This window comes from Sus scrofa, chromosome 7 (genome assembly GCF_000003025.6).
Source record: "Sus scrofa isolate TJ Tabasco breed Duroc chromosome 7, Sscrofa11.1, whole genome shotgun sequence".
NCBI lineage: Eukaryota > Metazoa > Chordata > Mammalia > Artiodactyla > Suidae > Sus > Sus scrofa.
Genome location: NC_010449.5, coordinates 45,319,865 through 45,339,237, shown reverse-complemented (window position 1 = coordinate 45,339,237; position 19,373 = coordinate 45,319,865). Strand labels below are relative to the sequence as shown.

At 40.6% G+C, this 19,373-nt stretch overlaps 1 long non-coding RNA gene across 1 annotated transcript; it reads left to right on the top strand.

Annotated features, from left to right (window-relative positions):
- LOC110261537 lies at positions 427-19,111 on the top strand. Its single transcript, XR_002345755.1, has 3 exons — positions 427-657; positions 2,441-2,619; positions 18,455-19,111. It is a non-coding gene; the product is annotated as an uncharacterized LOC110261537 (long non-coding RNA).

Sequence of the window (19,373 nt, the reverse complement as noted above, 5' to 3'; positions counted from 1 at the left end):
CACCCAGGGAGCAGCTTAGGTGAGAAGCTGCTTCATTAAACAGAGAAGGCTCGGTTTAAAACAATAAGGGGCTTGCTTTCTTATTTGGAACAGGCTGCTTATTTCTTAAGTGCTTTACAGACAGCGTCTTCGTCACCCCCATCACATCATCCTGAGAGACTAAAGGGAAGTGTTCCTATCTCAGAAATAGCGATGCTGCAAATGACTCTTTGTCCAACGGCAGTCAGAGAAGGGGAGAAATAAAGGTCTCTTGAACCCTTTTTTCCACTCCCAACCTCTCTTAGCTTCCCAGGTTCGTTCGGCACTGGCTCAGCACCTGAGCCAACCCTCTGCCCAGTGACGCTATAGTTGCTGTCCTGTATTTACATGCTGTTCTTTCTCACATTCCTGCCTCCTCGTTATTCAAACCACTGCTCTCTCTCCCCACCCTATTTGTGCAAATCTCGCCAATCCTTTAAGTCTCAAATCAAATCCCACTTCCTCATTCAAGATTTTCCTGAGTCTTCTAGCTTTGAAATTCACCTTTCCTCCTCTGATGCTGTTGTGTTCCGTTGCAATTCATAATTTACTTCCTCTTCATGTGGTCATGTTTTATCTTCCCAACTAGAAAGGCAACTTCTTAAAGGTGAAAGCCAACTCAGCAACGTCTCTTTAAGGGTAGGTTCTCTCTCTCTCTCTCTCTCTCTCTCTCTCTCTCTCTCTCTCTCTCTCTCTCTTCTGATCTCAGCCATTGCATGCAGAAGTTCCTGGGCCAGGGATCAAACCCACGTCCCGGGAGTGATAACGCTGGTCCTTAACCCACCGAGCCACCAGGGAACCCCGTAAGGGCATAAAGACAAGTCTGAGGGGTTGGCTTAAGGTAGCCTCCCAATGGGTATATGTCCACTCCTCCCAAATTTCAGGACATTCACAAGGTCGAGGCATGGAGCTTTAAGTTTTCAACACTCAGATGCCACTAGACGGTGGTCTGCCTTCTTGAATTGTCCTTACTGCTCACAAGAAGTGATTCCACTTTGAAAGTTTTCCTCCCGGAGGTGGGGGTGTAGATGGAGAGGGGCTGGGCGAGACCAGCCAAAAGGCTGAAGGGGTAGATTAATGAGTGATCAGAGGGGAGGTCGGGGGATTCCCATTCAGGTTCTTGGAAAGGGTGTGTGGTGTGATGAAAAAGGGCCAGGATTTGGGGCCAGAGGGTGAGAGTGGTTGCACATGTCCCCTGCCTCCTGCTGCTGGAAGCCTGAAGAACAATGAGCAGGCAGCCAGGCAGCGGCACGTGGGAGGCAGCTGAGTCCAGCTGAGTGAAAATAGGCCATTTGTCCTGCTCAATGCAAATGTGTCCAGAGGCCCCCATGGTAGGGGCTGCAAAGCAGGAGGGTGGAGGTGGCATTTATGTCTGTGTGTATGTGTGTGAGCTAAACCCCTCTCTCTTTGCTTTTTAATCAGCTCTCTCTCCTCAATAAATTACCAATAAGAATAACCTTTGATCTCATCAGTTTTTCTAGCTAGTAAAAACATAAGCTCTCTAGGGGAGAAAAAAACAAAACAAAACAAAAAACAAGTTGGATCTGAATTCTAGAGATGGGTAAGGCCCCACCAGATCTTTATCAACCCAAGGAGAAAAGAAATTAACAAATGCTGTTAAAGACACAGCTGAATGTTCTTATTAACTGGATGGTTGACTCCCAAAAATTGCTTTATTAAGTAGGCATTCATAAGGCTTCACAATCTCTGGGCTCTGCGGAGATTTTTATTGAGGTGATATTTGCAGCCAGCCCTGATAACCTGATCAATAGAATCAACCCTTAAAGGCCACTCAAAGTCAGCTGGTCATTGCCTATAGTGCCAGGCACTGGGGGGATCCAGTACCTACTCAGGACCACTACCTGGGAACATGCAGTATTAGGTCAGACTGCCAGAGGAAGATTCGGTAAGCTGTTTTACATTTCTATTTGAATATTTATTTGTTTATTATTGAAGTATGGTTGATTTGCAATGGTGTGTTAGTTTCAGGTATGCAGCAAAGTGACTCAGTTTTACACACACACACACACACACACACACACACACACGTGGTAACAACTAATATCCATGAGGATGCAGGTTCAATCCCTGGCCTGGCTCAGTGGCTTAAGGATCTGGTGTTGCTGTGAGCTGTGGTGTAGATCAAAGTCAGGGCTTGGATCCCAAGTGGCTGTGGCTGTGGCATAGCCCAGCAAATGTAGCTCCGATTTGACCTCTAGTCTGGGAGCTTTCATATGCCACAGGTTTGGCCCTAAAAAGCCAAAAAAAAAGAAAAAAAAAAAAAAAAAAGGAGATTCTTTGCACAAATGATGCCAGGACAAGTGTGTGTATGTATGTGTGTGTGTGTGTACTCTTGCACACACAGATGCATGTTGATGTTAGAGAGTGAAGGAGTTATAACACCTTTTTTATCTTTTCACAGAGATAATATGAAGAGGCATCAGCTTTTGTTCTGATACCATCAACAATGATCCAGATGAAAAGGAATGTGGTTCAACCTCCATATTTCTCATAAAGAGAAAACTGAGGTCCAGAGAAGTGAAATGGCTTATCCAGAGGCAGTCAGGAGCCTTGTTTGCTGCATGTGTGCCAGAACCTCGGGTAAGTCAAGGACAGAGCTCATTTCTCCTGGCATGGGCTATGCCACTCTCAGTGTAGACATAACCCACCTTAGCTGGGCAGCTGAGACCCTGCCAAAGAAAAAGGGACACTCCATAACAGCTTTACCTCTGAAAGAGGCTGGCGATTCTGACCCAAATGGCCAATCATCTACTGGATTTATCTGAATCATGCCTCCCTGTCATTGGTCTGGAAGTTGAGAGCTGGCTTGTGTGTGCTGGCCCGGAAGCTCCAGCCATGGCAGAAGTGCACTACAGAGTTAGAAAAGGATGGCTCTACATAGTTTCCCTGGGATAGGAGGCCTTCAGTGCTACTCTCGGAGTTCCTACAGTAATGACTCTCCAGAGTTTCATTTCACCTGGCTCTTTAAAAATCACTTGAAAGGTTTTTTGTTCTGTTTTGTTTTAATATCCCCATATTCTACTTTAAAAACCACCCCCAATAATTTCCCTAAAATAAGGAGAACAATTTTTCTTCCAGAGTTGTCTCTTCCACCAAATACCACGTGCTATTCTCCTCTGCTGTTCATTCAGGAAAACCTAAAAGTTAGAAGGCAGGAGAGTTGTCCAGTTTGCTCCATTTGTCATTGGTCTTCATGCTTTCAACTCAAGGTTGCTACCAGGAGGGGACTCAGGGATGCAGAAATGATGAAGCCATGGATTCAGGCTTTAAGAACCTTCTATTTTAGTATGGGATAACTAAAGCACATATACAACTGCAATTCAAGGTAGAAAAGTACAAAGACTATGAAAGGCACAGGGGAGGAACTTATAATTTCCTCATAGAGCCCTTTCCTAGGGCTTTGAGGGCATGTACTTAACCAAGCTCCAAGTCTTGACTCTTTCCATTCTAGTGTTAGATATTGACTGTGAAAAATGCTGAGTAGACAGTCAATTGTTTGTGCATAATTCCATCTATATTCAGGCCTTCTAAAAATCTATGCTAAATATATATCATCAAAGATACAAGATGCAAAGAGGACTAAGGCTGACTGAGTGTTTACTATGTGGCAGTCACTGGTAAAAGGTCCTTTGCAGGTTATTACTTCTAATTCTCATAAGATTATCGTTCTTATACTCATTTAATAGAACACATAAAGGTCAAGTAACCTGCCAAATATCGCATATGCATAAACAGCAAAGCCAGGATCCAAAACCTGTCATGTCTACCCACCCCCCAATTTTTATGCATCTTTAGAGTGATTAAATTTACTCAGTTGAACAGGCAACCTAGATAATTTAATGGGGGAAATAACTCAAAAGCCATTTGATTTACAAACCTGAAGTATCTAAGCAATTTCTGCCACTTTCTGATTAACCCTATCTAGACGAACAATAAATGGGGGTTTTTTTGTTTGGTTTTTTTGTTGTTTTTTTTTTCTTTTTCGGGGCAAACCTGTGGCATATGGAAGTTCCCAGGTTAGGGATTGAATCAGAGCTGCAGCTGCCGACCTACACCACAGCCACAGCAATGGGGGATCTGAGCCTCGTCTGCAACCTACCCCACAGCTCAGGGCAATGCTGGATCCTTAACCCACTGAGCAAGGTCAGGGATCAAACCCATGTCCTCATGAATACTAGTGGGGTTCGTTAACCACTGAGCCACAGAGGGAACTCCCCATACAATAAATGTTAATGATACAAAGCCTTCTGTAAATAAAAGAATCATGGTAACTGTCTCAGGAGGCATTTCATCACAGACTGGTCTCCTTAATCCTATCAATATATATTGAGTGTGCATATGCTATATACTGGTCATTCCTGCACTATACAGTGGTGACAATGGCCATGGTTTCTCCCTCAAACAGACCCTTTCCACAAAGGCAAGCTTAGGTGTTTCCCCCAAGAGCAAATCTATACTTATTCTATTGTACCTGTTTTACGTGCTTTGGTATCTGCCATTTTATTTGACTGTATCCCACCTTCTATGAATTCACAGATTTTGTGCTTGGCCACTCTACCACATCACCTCATTTCTGACGCAAATGCACTCTGCAATAAATGAATAGGTGAAAGGCTCTACTTCAGGATAAAATAATCAGTAAGAGCAAAGGCATTAAGGCACGAATTACAACAGTGAAGTCAAGGAACTGGTAGAAATTCAGTAAGTGAGGTCTCCGGTGGAGAGCAGAGGAAATGAGGTAAGATAAGAGAGTCAGTTCAGCGCTCAGAATTATAGGTTCAATTCAAATAAATATGCAGCAGGAGGAAGGAGTTTTCGTGTGCTTGATTGGTGAAGGTAATGGTTGAAGGGCCAACTTGGTTGCAGATAATGATCACTTAAAAGGGAAAAAAAAAAATTGTTTAAGCATGGACCACTCTACTCTTCATCAAAAGTCATGGTTAAGGACCAGGGACAAGCATTATTTTGTGGGCCTGAGATGAAAATGAATTATTTAAAAACTTAAAAATTCTTCTAATAAATAGTTCCAGTGGATTTGGTAAATATTTGAGAGTGGATTAGGATTCTGTCATAAGGAGAACATTCATGACCAGTGATAAACATATGATGTGTTAGCTCTTCATTGTTGGTATTGCCTGTGGCACTGTCAGGTAAACACTTGAAGAATGTATTTTAAGTGTGCTTCCTGTTGAGATGCAAATCAGAGTTTACCTATGCTGGGGAATGAGGGAGGAAGCAGGAGGAAAATGAAGTTACTGGTGGTAGGTTAGGAGAATAAATACCGGGCTGGAATTTCAGAATTAAGGACACCATGCTATCTTCAGAGTTCTGGGGAAAACAAACACTTTATCCCACCAAGTTTTCTAAGACTTCCCCTATACAATCAAACTCAGCTTGAGTGAAGGCCAGGAAAGCACTTTGCTCTAAGAACCAGGAAAGTTTGTTCTAGATCTGGGTTATTAACTGGATGTGAAATCTTTGTCAAGTAACTTAACCTCTTGAAACTGACAGCACTAACAGCCTGAACCTAGCCAGAACACAAATTGGGACTTGAACCCATGTGCTATTACTCAAACCTGGCCAAACCCAGATTGGGACTTGAACCCACGTTTTTACTCCCCCGATGTCTGGACTTACTGAGGTTCAGGTTCTTTATGCCTCCGTGCAGAAGGAATTCAGTGAGAGGAAAAGTGGTAGGCCAGAAACAGATTTATTAGGACAGAACATTTGTGAGAAATGCAAGCGGGCAGGCACAGAAGCTCTGCCCCAGGATCCGGTGGGCCACAGTTTTAACATCCAAGGGGAGTGGGGGTTGGAAAGGCCTCCCTCTTCCTTTCTGGGAATAGTAGCTCCTCCTTAGTATCTGGTAAGGTGTGTATTCAAATATGGCAGAAGGGTGGTCCTGAAATTCTTGCCTTTTGTCTGAATTTGAATGCAGGCTTAATCCCATCTCCCACCTAATGACCTGAGGCAATTCTCGAGGCTCCACTAATGAAGCAAGCCTGCCTTGTTCATATGGCTTTTCTGAGCAATTTATTAACTTACAGTGATCTCCCAATGTCCCCTAAGTTTCCCTCTTTAAATATGGTCCTTTATCAGGACTTCTACAACTACCTGTGCCTACTCCATCCCTATCACTCTCTGATCCTGTTTCTCCACCCAAAAGTTGAGAATTTGAAATGAGACTATTAGACCACATAACCTAAAAAATCCATTTCAAGTGGATGGTTCAAGATGGCAGCATAGAAAGAGCCCAAATTTACCTTCTCGCATGGACACAACTGGTACACAGCTACTCAGGTAGAGTAGCTATAAAAAGAGCCTCTAAAAAGAGCCTCTAAAAAGAGCCTGAGAACTGGTTGAACACCTTTTCCACAGCAAAGGACACAAAGGACCACATCAAAATAAGTTGGAAAGGCAGAGAGATGCTCTTGCCAAAACCCAGCTCTCAGGTACACAATAGGGAGCGGTTTCAAAAGATGGGTTCTCCACCAGCAAGAGTTAGGGTTTGGCACCTCACACCAGGTACCTCAGTCCCTGGGTTCTACACTAAAGAGATGAGGCCCCAAAACATCTGGCTTAGAAAACCAACAAGGCCGATGACACCCTCCAGCTATCTACACGAAGCCAGTAGGTGCAGGCAGTCCACACAAGGGTACTTATTGTTCTGGCCCTGGTAGCCAAGGGCACTGGCATTCCTGAGCTCAATGAGACTCATGCAAGATACCATCCTTACACACCCCTTGATGAGACTTCCCAGAAAGGAGCTTATATAATTGTAAGGAGGCCTGTTTTTTCATTTTTTTGTTTTGTTTTTGTTTTTTTGAAACTGTCACCCAGAGGACACCCCCAGAGCTTTTGGTCTGGATGCCAGCAGGGGTTACTACTGTAGCCCCAAAGCAATGTATGTATCTTCATACATTAAAAGCTACCATCTGATGGTCTGGTATCCAATCAGCCTGAAGCTAGGTGCTAAATGAAATATCCTCCTTGAAAAACTGATAGGTCTTAACACCCTATCAACAACAGGAGTGACTCAAGAATTAATCAGACAGTAAAGAAAACCACAAAGATTTGAGAGACAGCAAAGAGCTGGGCAGGGCAGTATGGAACCAGAAGGACCACCACCTATACAAATCCATTCCTTCAAGACTGAGAGAGGTAGCTATTTGCCTAACATATAGAAACAAACAAAGAGAGCAAGGCAAAATTAAGAAAGAAATATGTTCCAAATGAAAAAAATAAGGCAAAACCTCAAAAAAAAAAAAAAAAGATCTTAAGTATACAGAGATAAGTAATCTACCTGATAAAGAATTCAAAGCAATGGTCAAAAAAATGCCCACCAAGTTTGGTAGAAGAAAGTATGAATACAGCAAGAACTTTAAAAAAAAAAAAACATGGAAAAATTGACGACCTAGAAGAAATGAATAAATTCCTAGAATTGTGTCTTCCTAGAGACACAATCTTTTAAGCCTGAATCATAAAGAAATAGAAAATTTGAACATACCCATTACTGGTAATGAAATTGAATCTGTAATTTTAAAATTTTGATAAACAAGTCCAGGACTGAATAGCTTATAAGTGAATTCTACCAAACATTTAAATAAGAATTAATATCTATCCTTCTTGAATTCTTCAAAAAATTGAAGAGGAAGGAATATTTCCTAAGTCATTTTATTAGACCAACCTTCTGCCTTGATACAACATGAAGATAAAAAATAGGAAAAAAAATACAGGTCAATATTCCTGATGAACACAGAGACAAATATCCTCAACAAAATATAAGCAAACTGAACTCAAGAACACATTTAAAAGATCATACGCTATGATCAAGTGGGATTTATTCCAGGGATGCAAGGATGTTCAAATCCCACAAATCAATCAACATGATAAATCACATGTCATATCAATAGTTGCAGAAAAAGAAATTGACTAATTTCTATATCCATTTATGATAAAAACTCTCAACAAGCTTGATATAGAGATGATGTACCTGAGAATAACAAAAGCCATATATAACAAACCCAGAGCTAAAATGATGATCAACAGTGAAAATCTGAGAGCTTTTAAGATCAGGCACAAGACAAGGATACCCACTATCACTACTTTCATTTGACATAGTATTTGAACTCCTAGCCACAGTAATTAGGCAAGAAAAAGAAATGAGGGAGTTCCCATCATTGCTCAGGGTGGCAAGAACCCAACTAGTATCCATGAGGATGCAAGTTTGATGCCTGGCTTCACTCAGTGGGTTAAGGATCTGGAATTGCTGTGGCTGTGGCATAGGGCAACAGCTGTAGCACCAATTTGACCCTTAGCCTGGGAACTTCCATATGCCACAAGTGCAGCCTTAAAAGAAGAACAAACTATCTAGAAATAGATATTACCAAGAAGGAGAAATAAATATAATCAAGAAGGCGAAAGACCTGTTCTGCAAAAACTGTAAGACATTGATGAAAGAAATTGATGACACAAATAAATGGAAAAATACACTGTGCTCGTGAATTGGAAGAATTAATATTGTTAAGATATTTACACTACCCAAAGCAATCTGCAGATTCAGTGTAGTCCCTATCAAGACAGCAATGGTATTTTTCACATAACCAGAATAAACAATCCTATTATCTTCATGGAACCTCAAAAGCCCTCAAATAGCCAAAGAAATCTTGAGATAGAAGAACAAAGCTGGAGGTATCACACTCCATGATTTCAAACTATACTACAAAGCTATACTAGACAAACAGTATTATACCTGCACAAAAACAGACATGCAGATCAATGGAACAAAATAACAAACTCAGAAATAAACCCATGGATTTATGGTCAATTAATCAATGAGAAAGGAGGCAAGAATATGCAGTCTTTTAATAATGATTTTTAAAAAACTGGACAGATATATGCAAAGAAACTAAATTAGACCAGTGTCGTAACATTGTTTACAAAAATAAACTCAAAAATTGATTAAAAACTTGAGTTTAAGACCTGAAACCATAAAACTCCTAGAAGATAACAAAGGCACTAAACTCTTTGACATTGGTCTTGGCAATATTTTTTTTTTTTTTTGGACTTGTCTCCTCAGGCAAGGACAATAAAAGTAAAAATTTTAAAATAGACTACATCAAACTGAAAAACTTTTCCCAGTGGAGGAAACCATCAATAAAAGGAAAAGACAACCTACTGAATGTGAGAAGACATTTGCAAATCACATATCCAAAAGAGATTCCCCCCTGTGGCACAGTGGGTTAAGGATCCAGTGTTATCACTGAGGCAGCCTAGGTTTAGTCCTCAGCCCAGTGCATGGGTTAAGGATCCAGCATTGCTGCAGCTGTGGCATAGCTCACAGCAGTAGCTGGGATTTGATCCCTGGCATGTGCAGCCTAAAAAGAAAAAGAAACAACAACAACAGGAGATTAACATCCAAAACATATGAAGAATTTAGACCATTTAATATCACAACAAACAAACAAGATTATTGAAAAATGGGCAGAGGACCTGTATAGACATTTTTCCAAATAAGACATGCAGGTGGATGACAGGCACATGAAAAGATGCCTAATATCACAAATCATCAGGGAAATGCAAATCAAAGCCATCAGAAGATAATACCACACACCTGCCAGAATGACATCAAAAAGACAAGTAAGTGTTGACCAGGATGTGTAGTATAGGGAACCCTTGTGGACAGTTAGTAAGAATGTAAATTAGGTGCACCACTATAAAAAAAGAGTATGCAGTATCCTCAAAAAAGTTAAAAGTAGGACTACCATACAATTCAGCAATTCTACTTCTGGTTATTTATTTGGAGAAAACAAAACCACTAACTAGAAATGATATATGCACCCCTACGTTCATGGCAGCATTATTGACGGTATCTAAGATGTACAAACAACCTAAATGTCCACTGACAGATGACAGATACTGATAAAGAAGATGTGATATATACATAGTCACCCATAAAATCAACAAAATCTTTCCATTCAGACAACATGGATAGACCTACAGAGTATTACACTAACTGAAATGAGTCCAGCAGAGAAATGCGAATACTATACGAATTCACTTATATGTGGAATCTTAAATACAAATGAAATGAACAAACAAAACAAAATTGAAACGGACTCATAGTTACAGAGAACAATCTGGTGGTGGGAGTAAGAAGTATGTACTTCCAATTATAAAATAACTATGAGGATGTAATATACAGCATAGGGAATATAATCAATGATATTTGTATAGTGACAGATGGTGGCTAGACCTACCATGATGGTCCATTTCTTTCTCTTTTTTTCTTGTCTTTTGTCTTTTTAGGGCCACACCCACGGCATATGGAGGTTCCCAGACTAGGGGTCTAATCGGAGCTACAGCTGCTGGCCTATACCAGAGCCACAGCGATGCCAGATCCGAGCCGCGACTGTGACCTACAGTACAGCTCACACAAATCTGAAGAGGAGCCATGAAGTTTCGGGTTCGATCCCTGGCCTCGTTCAGCAGGTTAAGGATCCGTCATTGTTGTGAGCTGTGAAGGAAACCATCAGCTTTGAGCAAACTGATACAAATAAAGTGATCTTTGGTTTTTCCCCAGCTGGGGCTGGTCCAGTCAAGGCTGCCTTACGTGGGCACACGTGAATCTTCAAACAGGTATGGGACTGCTATTAGTGTCCAGTTATCCAATATTAGATCCCTGGAACTTGAAACCTAAAAGAATAGATCCTAGGACTATTATGAGGTTTTCACTGTTGCCCACTGGGGAAATTCAAGAAAGATGGTCATCAGTGTTCTACAAACTTCAAGGTCCAGAGTCAGAAGCTAATAGGAGACCAGACTGGAAGATGAAGTGTGAGTTGGGTACAAGCCAATGGGGCTATATTCGTTTTCTGTGGCTGCCGCAAATTCAATAGCTTAATACAAGTTTACTGTCTTATGGCTTTGGAGATCAGAAGTCCAAAATAGGACTCACTGGGCTAAAAGCAAGATGTTGGCAGGGTGTATTCCTCTTCTGCAGGGTCTAAGGGAGAATCCATTTTCTTGCATTCTCCAGCTTCTAAAGGCCATTCACATCCCTAGATTCATTGACCTCTTCCTTTATCTTCACAGCCAACCACACTATATTGCCCTGATTTTTTATTTTGCAGTTACTTCTTCCTCTTCCCCTTTAAGGACCCCTGTGATTTAATTGAGCCCTATCAGATAATTTAAAAAAAAAACCCTCTATTTTATGGTCAGCTGGTTAACCATCTTATTTACACCTGGAAGCTTAATTTACTATAACCATGTCACCTAACAGTCAGGGGTTCAAGGGATCAGGTTCAGGGGAACATCATGGGGCACGGGGGTGTCACTATCCAGCGTGAACCTAAGGGAACACAAATATCTGCTTGCCACATCCCTGTTTGGGGTGTTCCAGGGCCAGGCTCTGCTGCAATGTATGTGTAATACGAAAAAAATATATAAAATAAAAACTAGACTTAGGGAGCCAAAAGAATTGGTTTGAATTCTTGGACAAATGATTTAACACCTTATATCTGAAAATGGGGATAAGAATATATATAATTATATATGCATATATATGTATACATATATACACGCACACATATAGCAGGATTGTTGAAGGATTAACATGTTTGACATATTGAATCTAGTTCCTCGTGTTTTTCTATCTGTAATAATTATATAAATGGTGATGATTGATATTTGTGTTTCATTTGCATGTACTTTGTTAATTTATTTTTGTTATTCAAGACTAACCCTTGTGAAATATGCTTCAAGTCTTGATAATTTGTATCCTGATCCTCTTAGGAAGCCACATGTAGGTTTGTTTTTTGATTCGCATGGGAAAAGAACAAGCTTTTAATTATTCTTCTGAGGAAGAACACACTCTCCAGGCATATAATCCATCACAGTTTTTCAAAGAATATAAAGGTTTATTGGTTCAAGCAAGCCCTAAACGTTTATATATGAAGTCTGACTAAGACTAAAATAAATCATGCTCTTGGCAAGAGACAATTGTGTTACCGCTAAAAATAAAACTTTCAACCTGAGATCTAAGCTGACATCCATGACTGGCACTAATTCTAGACCTGGGAGAGGGATGGTGAATATCCAACAGCTTTCAACCATTCAGCGCTCCCATCTAGGAGATCCAAGGACTTCTTCCAGACTGTTCATCTACCTTGTAATCATTATTTATACATTATATATATTTCATTATATATAGAATTTAACACAATAAGAAAACTTCAAATACTTTTCAGGAGTTCCCACTGTGGCTCAGCGGTAATGAACCTGAATAATATCCATGAGGATGCTGTTTCAGTCCCTGGCCTCACTCAGTGGGTTAAGGATTCAGCCTTGCCATGAGCTGTGGTGTAGGTCACTGATGCGGCTCAGATCCCATGTTGGTATGGCTGTGGTGTAGGCTGGCAGTGGCAGCTTAGATTCAACCCCCTAGCCTGGGAACTTCCATATCTCTTATCTTTTAGGGTGTGGCCCTAAAAAAAAAAGAACTTTTCTAGCTCTCACTCTGAGACCTGTCAAATTAGACATCCAATTTCCTTTGGAATTTTATCTCGGTACAATGAATCCCAAATTCTTTGCTCCTTTCAAAAGTTTTAAAAAAGAGGAAAAGAAGAGAAGAACATTTTCAAATGGGATTTTAGTACATGTTAGATGCCACCTCTGTTTCTTTGAGTAATTAGGTATAGTTCATAGTGTGCCTTGGGTATGGCCCTTAGCTCACTGGACCTTACACTACTTTAATTAAATATGAGCCTCCTGTTTGTTTTGATTTGATTCATTTATTTACCTTCCTGGACTGCTCTGGATCAGGATGAATCCTTATGTACATGTCTGAAATCATGATCCAATAGAGTACGAAAAATCCACATCCCAGCCAAACTGGGTTTCTCAACCTATGTTCTATGTTCACTGAACTTTGGAGTCACATTAATGGGAGTGGGTGAAACACTCAGCACTCCAGGGTAAATTAGGAACTATTATCTCTAACAGCAGACTTTCCTCCAACCCCTACCTTTCCCCATCCTAGGAAATCTGGGGAGCTTTTGTTTAGCTGGTTCTCTGATAGCTCACCAGGTGACGTCAAACAGCAATACAACCTGGCAAGAACAGATGGAGACACATCAGTACTGTTTGTTAAGAATAAAAGGAAAGGAGTTCCCATTGTGGCTTGCCGGGTTAAGAACTCAACGTAGTGTCTGTGAGGATTCTGGTTCAATCCTTGGCCTCGCTCAGTGGGTTAAGGATCCAGCGTTGCTGTGGCTATGGCATAGGCCACAGCTGGAGCTCCAATTCAACTCCTAGTCTGGGAACTTGCAGGTGTGGCTGTAAAAAGAAAAGAAAACAGCAAAGAATAAACGGAGAACACTGATCATTTTGCTTAGAGTCACTAGCCTGTATAAGCCCTTTACTTTCCAAGCATGGTAATAAAATATTCTTAGTTTGACTTACTACTGGGCATGTGGTGGAAAATAGGAGTGGAAAGGAAAACTTTATTATCTGTGTCCCCCACCCCAAAAATATTTTATGATGGAAATTCCAAACTGCCCAATATTTCTGCTATAAATGCCTAGACCAACGCAGTCCCATACCTGTTTGAAGATTCACGTGTGCCCACGTAAGGCAGCCTTGACTGGACCAGCCCCAGCTGGGGAAAAACCAAAGATCACTTTATTTGTATCAGTTTGCTCAAAGCTGATGGTCTCCTTCACCCCCTTTTTTTTCTTTTTAATCGTCCCATATGTCTCCGCAAGAAACCAGTTGTCACTCAGGAGGCTCTGTTCTCTAATGACTCATGAAATATTCCAAACCAAACTTTTTCTTTCTGCAAGACTTTAGTAGATTTCATTTTTAAGTGTGGAGTCATTGCTTTGTGAATTGCTAATACCAATTTGTCTTTCTTTCTTTCTTTTTTTCTCCACTGAACAATAAAGGGAATGGTTAGAGCTTTAACAACCAAGACATAAATAAGAAAAACAGCTCGAAAGCAGAACACTGTGTAGCTGTTAAACGATCAGCTCTTTTCAGACTCTCCGTAAGGATTAAGGACTAAATGAATCTTTTCACATATTGTTACTCGGACACAAGGCACAGAATCAACTTCATTCTTCTCCTTTGAACCAAAACGACAATCATACTGGAAAGCCTCCCGCCCATCCTCTGAGTCAATTAAAGGTCCTGTTACTGGAGTTATTTTAAATGGGTGTGTTTAAAGTGTTAGGGGACAGATTGTAAGATATAATCCTCAAATGACAGAGGGGAAGGTACCAGAAGTCCCCCAGGAGATCGCCCATCTTCATGTTTGTGAGACGCAAGGTCGCAGAGATGGCCAAACCAATTTGAATGAGATAAGAAAAGCCAAGCTTTTGCTACCCTTCCCCCAAATCCTCAGCCACCTCACAAGCTGAACCTTTCAAATACACTTAGTGCTGAGGCAATTTGACATGGGTGGTAGATTAACACACCCACACAATACGCACAGGGAGGGCACCTCCCTTGTTGACGCCAAGTTCGCAGAATCAGCTGCTACACAGGAAGCCAAAAGCCAGCTTGGGAAGACTAGAATTATATCTTTGACTCTGTCTGTCTTTATTTCAGGGCTCAACTGGTACTCCAGGAGAAGAAAGTTTCCTAAGTTCTTGAAAAGTCCTGAGATTGCCTAATTTGGTTTTCTTTTTTGTTTTGTTTTGTTTGGAATTGTTGTTGCTGTGGTTTTTAAGAAGGGGGAAAAAATCATCTTCAAAGTATGCCTGTTGTTTTTTGGAATATTTTTTGTTTGTCTTTTTTCTAAATTCTGGTGGTATTCAGAGGCTGTTGGGAGGGAAGAATACAGGAGGATTTGGAGAAGAACAGGATTCACCCTCATCTGGATATAAAAGCAGAAACCCCTCTTATTTTTCTAATTTCTACATATCCTCTTTATGTTATTATTTATAACCCTCCTCATTCTTGCACCTTCACTCTGCTGGTTATATCATAAAACTTAAGAGGAAGAAACAGAGAGAAACTGATCTCCATAGGCACACCATCGTGGGTTTTAGGGCCTGTTTGTGTAGTCCCATACTTAGGCTGCAGGAAGGGAAGATTCCTCATAGTTTTTGCAGGAAAGGAGACCACCAGGCTAAGAGGAGGGGAGTTTGAGGCATCTGCATGACCTAACAAGACTTTCTTGTTCTTCTTTTTAACCACCCTCTTAAAAACAATGGAGTTAGAAAATGATTTGAAGGAGTTCCCGTCGTGATGCAGTGGTTAAAGAATCCGACTAGAAACCATGAGGTTGCGGGTTCGGTCCCTGCCCTTGCTCAGTGGGTTAAGGATCCAGCGTGGCTGTGAGCTGTGGTGTAGGTTGCAGATGCGCTCGGACCCGCGTCGCTGTGGCTCTGGCGCAGGCTGGTGGCTGCAGCTCTGATTTGACCCCTAGCCTGGGAACCTCCATATGCCGAGGGAGCGGCCCTAGAAAAGGCAAAAAGACAACAACAAAAAAGAAAATTATTTGAAAATAAGATGCTTAGAGATAGTTTCTAGGGATAGTAGATGAATACACATTTGTTTCCAAAGTTTTCATGTACTCTAAGCCCAAATACACCCTAAAGCCCAAGTGTCCACTCCTAAACCTATCCATCCTATGAGGCTTGATCTTCTTTGCCAATTTTTTTTTCTTTTTACAGCCACACATTCAGCGAATGGAAGTTCCCAGGCTAGAGGACAAATCGGAGACGCATCTGTGACCTATGCCGCGGCTTATGGCAATGCTAGACCCTTAAGCCACTGAGCAAGGCAAGAGATCGAACTCGAATCCTCAAGGACACTATGTCAGGTTCTAAACCACTGAGCCACAGTAGGAGCTCCTACTAGACATCTCTTATTTCTTGCATATCCCCACCCCAATTTCACACAAAATGAACTTGTGGGCAAATTTCAATAGCATCCATTCGAATCATTACTGTAGGAAGTGGAAAATAAAAAAAGAAAGACTATTTTTTTCTTTTTTCCCCTTAGATTTTATTACCTACATTGATTTGTTTGAGCCTTACACGTTTTTTGAAATTTCCGTGTTATAATTTGGGTTCAGTTATTTTACTTTACCTAGATTTGCCAGAGAATACACAGGAGTTTTTTTCTTGATATTATCAAGCTTTTTTTTTTTTTTTTTTTTTTTTTCTTTTTTTTTTGTCTTTTGTCTTTTTGTTGTTGTTGTTGTTGCTATTTCTTGGGCCGCTCCCGCGGCATATGGAGGTTCCCAGGCTAGGGGTTGAATCAGAGCTGTAGCCACCGGCCTACGCCAGAGCCACAGCAACGCGGGATCCGAGCCGCGTCTGCAACCTACATCACAGCTCACGGCAACGCCACAGCTCACAGCAACGCCGGATCGTTAACCCACTGAGCAAGGGGCAGGGACCGAACCCGCAACCTCATGGTTCCTAGTCAGATTCGTTAACCACTGCGCCACAACGGGAACTCCTTATCAAGCTTTTTATTAAAATAAAGAATACTTGTGCCCTTTTGGTTGAGACAAAGACCTGGTGTAACTGAGAGAAGTAAATTCCATAATCTTTTTTTTTTGGAAGTGCTCAAAATATAAATACTGGCTGTAAACATTCACAGGGTTTCATACTTGGTTGTTTCAAGTGCAGTTAGAAAAAGAAAGTTTTAAATAGCCTTCATCCAGGAAGTATCCTGGGAAGAAATAGAAATTAAATTTTGGTCGGCATATCAGTATATCTACTTTATGGAAAACCTAAATTTCATGAGAGCAGGGATTTTCCCAGGAATTCATGAACATTTTTAAAAGATGAGAAAACTCAAATCCAGAAAGAGAGCTGATAATCTGGAACCAATACATATGCCAAAGTCACATAAGTCCTTTCAAAACATGGGGCAAAACTACCCTAGAAGAAGTTTTCAGCCTTTGATTGGGGGGTGGGGTGGCCTATGCGATTTCCTTGTAGAATGATTTTGTTCTGCCCATCTGCACTAAGGCAGGCTCTTGGAGCAGACTTCCCAAAGTTCCCAAGGATATCTCCTCCTACCATTTATCAGTTTCTGAGAAGAATCTTTAATTTCACAGACTATTTTTTTTTTCATATTGCTTATGACAAACATACACTGAGAACATCTTGTGGGAAGAGTTATGACTTTGGAAAGGCGGAAGAGAGAGACAAAGACGTCATGATTTTGGAACCTACTTGCAAACTATATATTAGCTTAAAACTATTTAATAATAATATCATTAAAATTATCCATGTAAAATACGTTCAGAGATGCTTTTGACCATCTGTCTCTTTGAATAAATGAGCTCTAAGGAACTTATAAATCACATGTGCCCATGCACTCTTTTGCCACAATGATAGCTCTAAATATGTACTTCAACTCTTTGTATAGATATCTTTATATAGATACACTTATATGGCTCTATAGGAGGATATTCTTATGTCTTTAAGGTAACTACTTTAAGGTAATTACTCTGAGAATTTTTTGTGTCTTTAACATAATTAATAATATGAATAATTATATATATGTGTATACATATGTAAAAAGCAAAGTTTTCAGTAAAACACTTATATTTCCTTTCTTGTCCTCTGTATGTGTTTAGTAATTAATGATTCTTATTTCCTTTTGGAAATTTATAAGATATTGGCCTCTTTTTCCACCCTATGCCATCATTATATTACCTGGTTTACACAATTTGCCATCGTGCCTAGCATGCAGTGCCTTGAGCAGAATTGATGCTATATCAACTTTGTCTAACTCTGTCTTGTTTCCTCCTCTAATTTGTTTACTCTTAAAATCTGATGGAGAGTTGAGCAACCTGAAAGATCCATCCTCATCTGTACTCATGGGCTCTTTCCCAGGTTTAAAAGCTCTGGGTAAATGAATTTGCGAAGTCCACAGTATAAAGCACGATGACACACCTTCCCAGTTATGGTCTTCATCTTGCTTTTAATATCAAAAGAGACAGTAGGGTCAGCTTTTCTAAAAGCTGTCAAGTATTTGAAATGGTTTCCTGCTAGGTGAGTGGAGTAGGAGACAGTGCTTTTTTTTTTTTTTTTTGTAACTGCTAAGAATACAAAAAGCACCCCCCCCCCGAAAAAAATCTAATGTTCTGCTTGTTTTGTGTTTTCCTCAATGTCTAATTTCATTGACTTAACTGCAGTGGATAGAACTACCCTCCCACCTTGGGCAGTCAATCATGCCACATGGAGCAGGAGCCCTCGAGCTGGGGGATATTGGATACAGTGAAGAAAATACTATAACCTCTGAATCAAAGATGATGTCTCGTTTATAAGAATTTTGCCCAAAGACACAATTTTATTCCCCAAAGCCTCTTTGCCAAAGCATTTATTATGGAGCCTAATTCCTCTTGCAAACTTAGTTAATACTCATGGATATCTTTTGCATACAGAGCAGGAAACATGCCATCAGAATGAATGTGTCTGCCTGGCAAAGGCAGGGCAGAGCGGAATCGATTACAGAGAGGAAGGCGGGCAGTTGAATGGGATGCTGCCTAAAGAGAACCCAGCAGATCCGTTCACTCTGCGAGCCAGTCTTGACCTTCTGCGCCTTAGGACCATCTCCCTAGGACCACCAGCATGAAGTTCATGTGTCAAGAAGAAGTCGTCTGTGTTCTCCAAAAGCAACTTCATGACCAGTTTTGAAATAATTCAAAACATTTGCTCTCTTCAGATCAGCTTCCTTCAAGCCAATGTTTATTTAATTCATATGTCTGAAGTTTTCTGGCTCTTGAAAGTCAACATTCTTGGTCTCCTCCCCTGTCCCAGCATGTTTAAGTTGAGATGGTGTTCTTTCTTGTTTCCTTAAGAGCTCTTGCCAAGTCACTGGGCATGTCTCTCTTGTTCATCTTCTGAAAATCTTCAATAAATACATGTCCTGATTCTCCCAATTTGTCAAAAATAAAAACTTCCTTTCATTACATGCATATTGAATTATTTTCATTCACAGAGGTATCTTATATCGGTGCCTTACCAATGACTGGAAAGACCAGGCTTCACAGACCTTCAACAATGTCTTCCATCCTTCTTCAACCCTCAGTGCCACATCAAGAGATGATTAACTAAGGGCAAAGATGGGGGGTGAAGGATAGATTAGGAGTGTGACACTAACAGACACACTTCACTATATGTAAAAGAGAGAAAACAACAAGGACTTACTGTATAGCACAGGGAACTCTATTCAATATCTTATAATAACACATAACAAAAAAAGTATTTGAAAAAAATGTGTAACAATCCTTTTGCTGTACACCTGAAACTAATGCAATATTGCATATCAACAATATCTCAGCTCTTTTAAAGAGTTAAAAA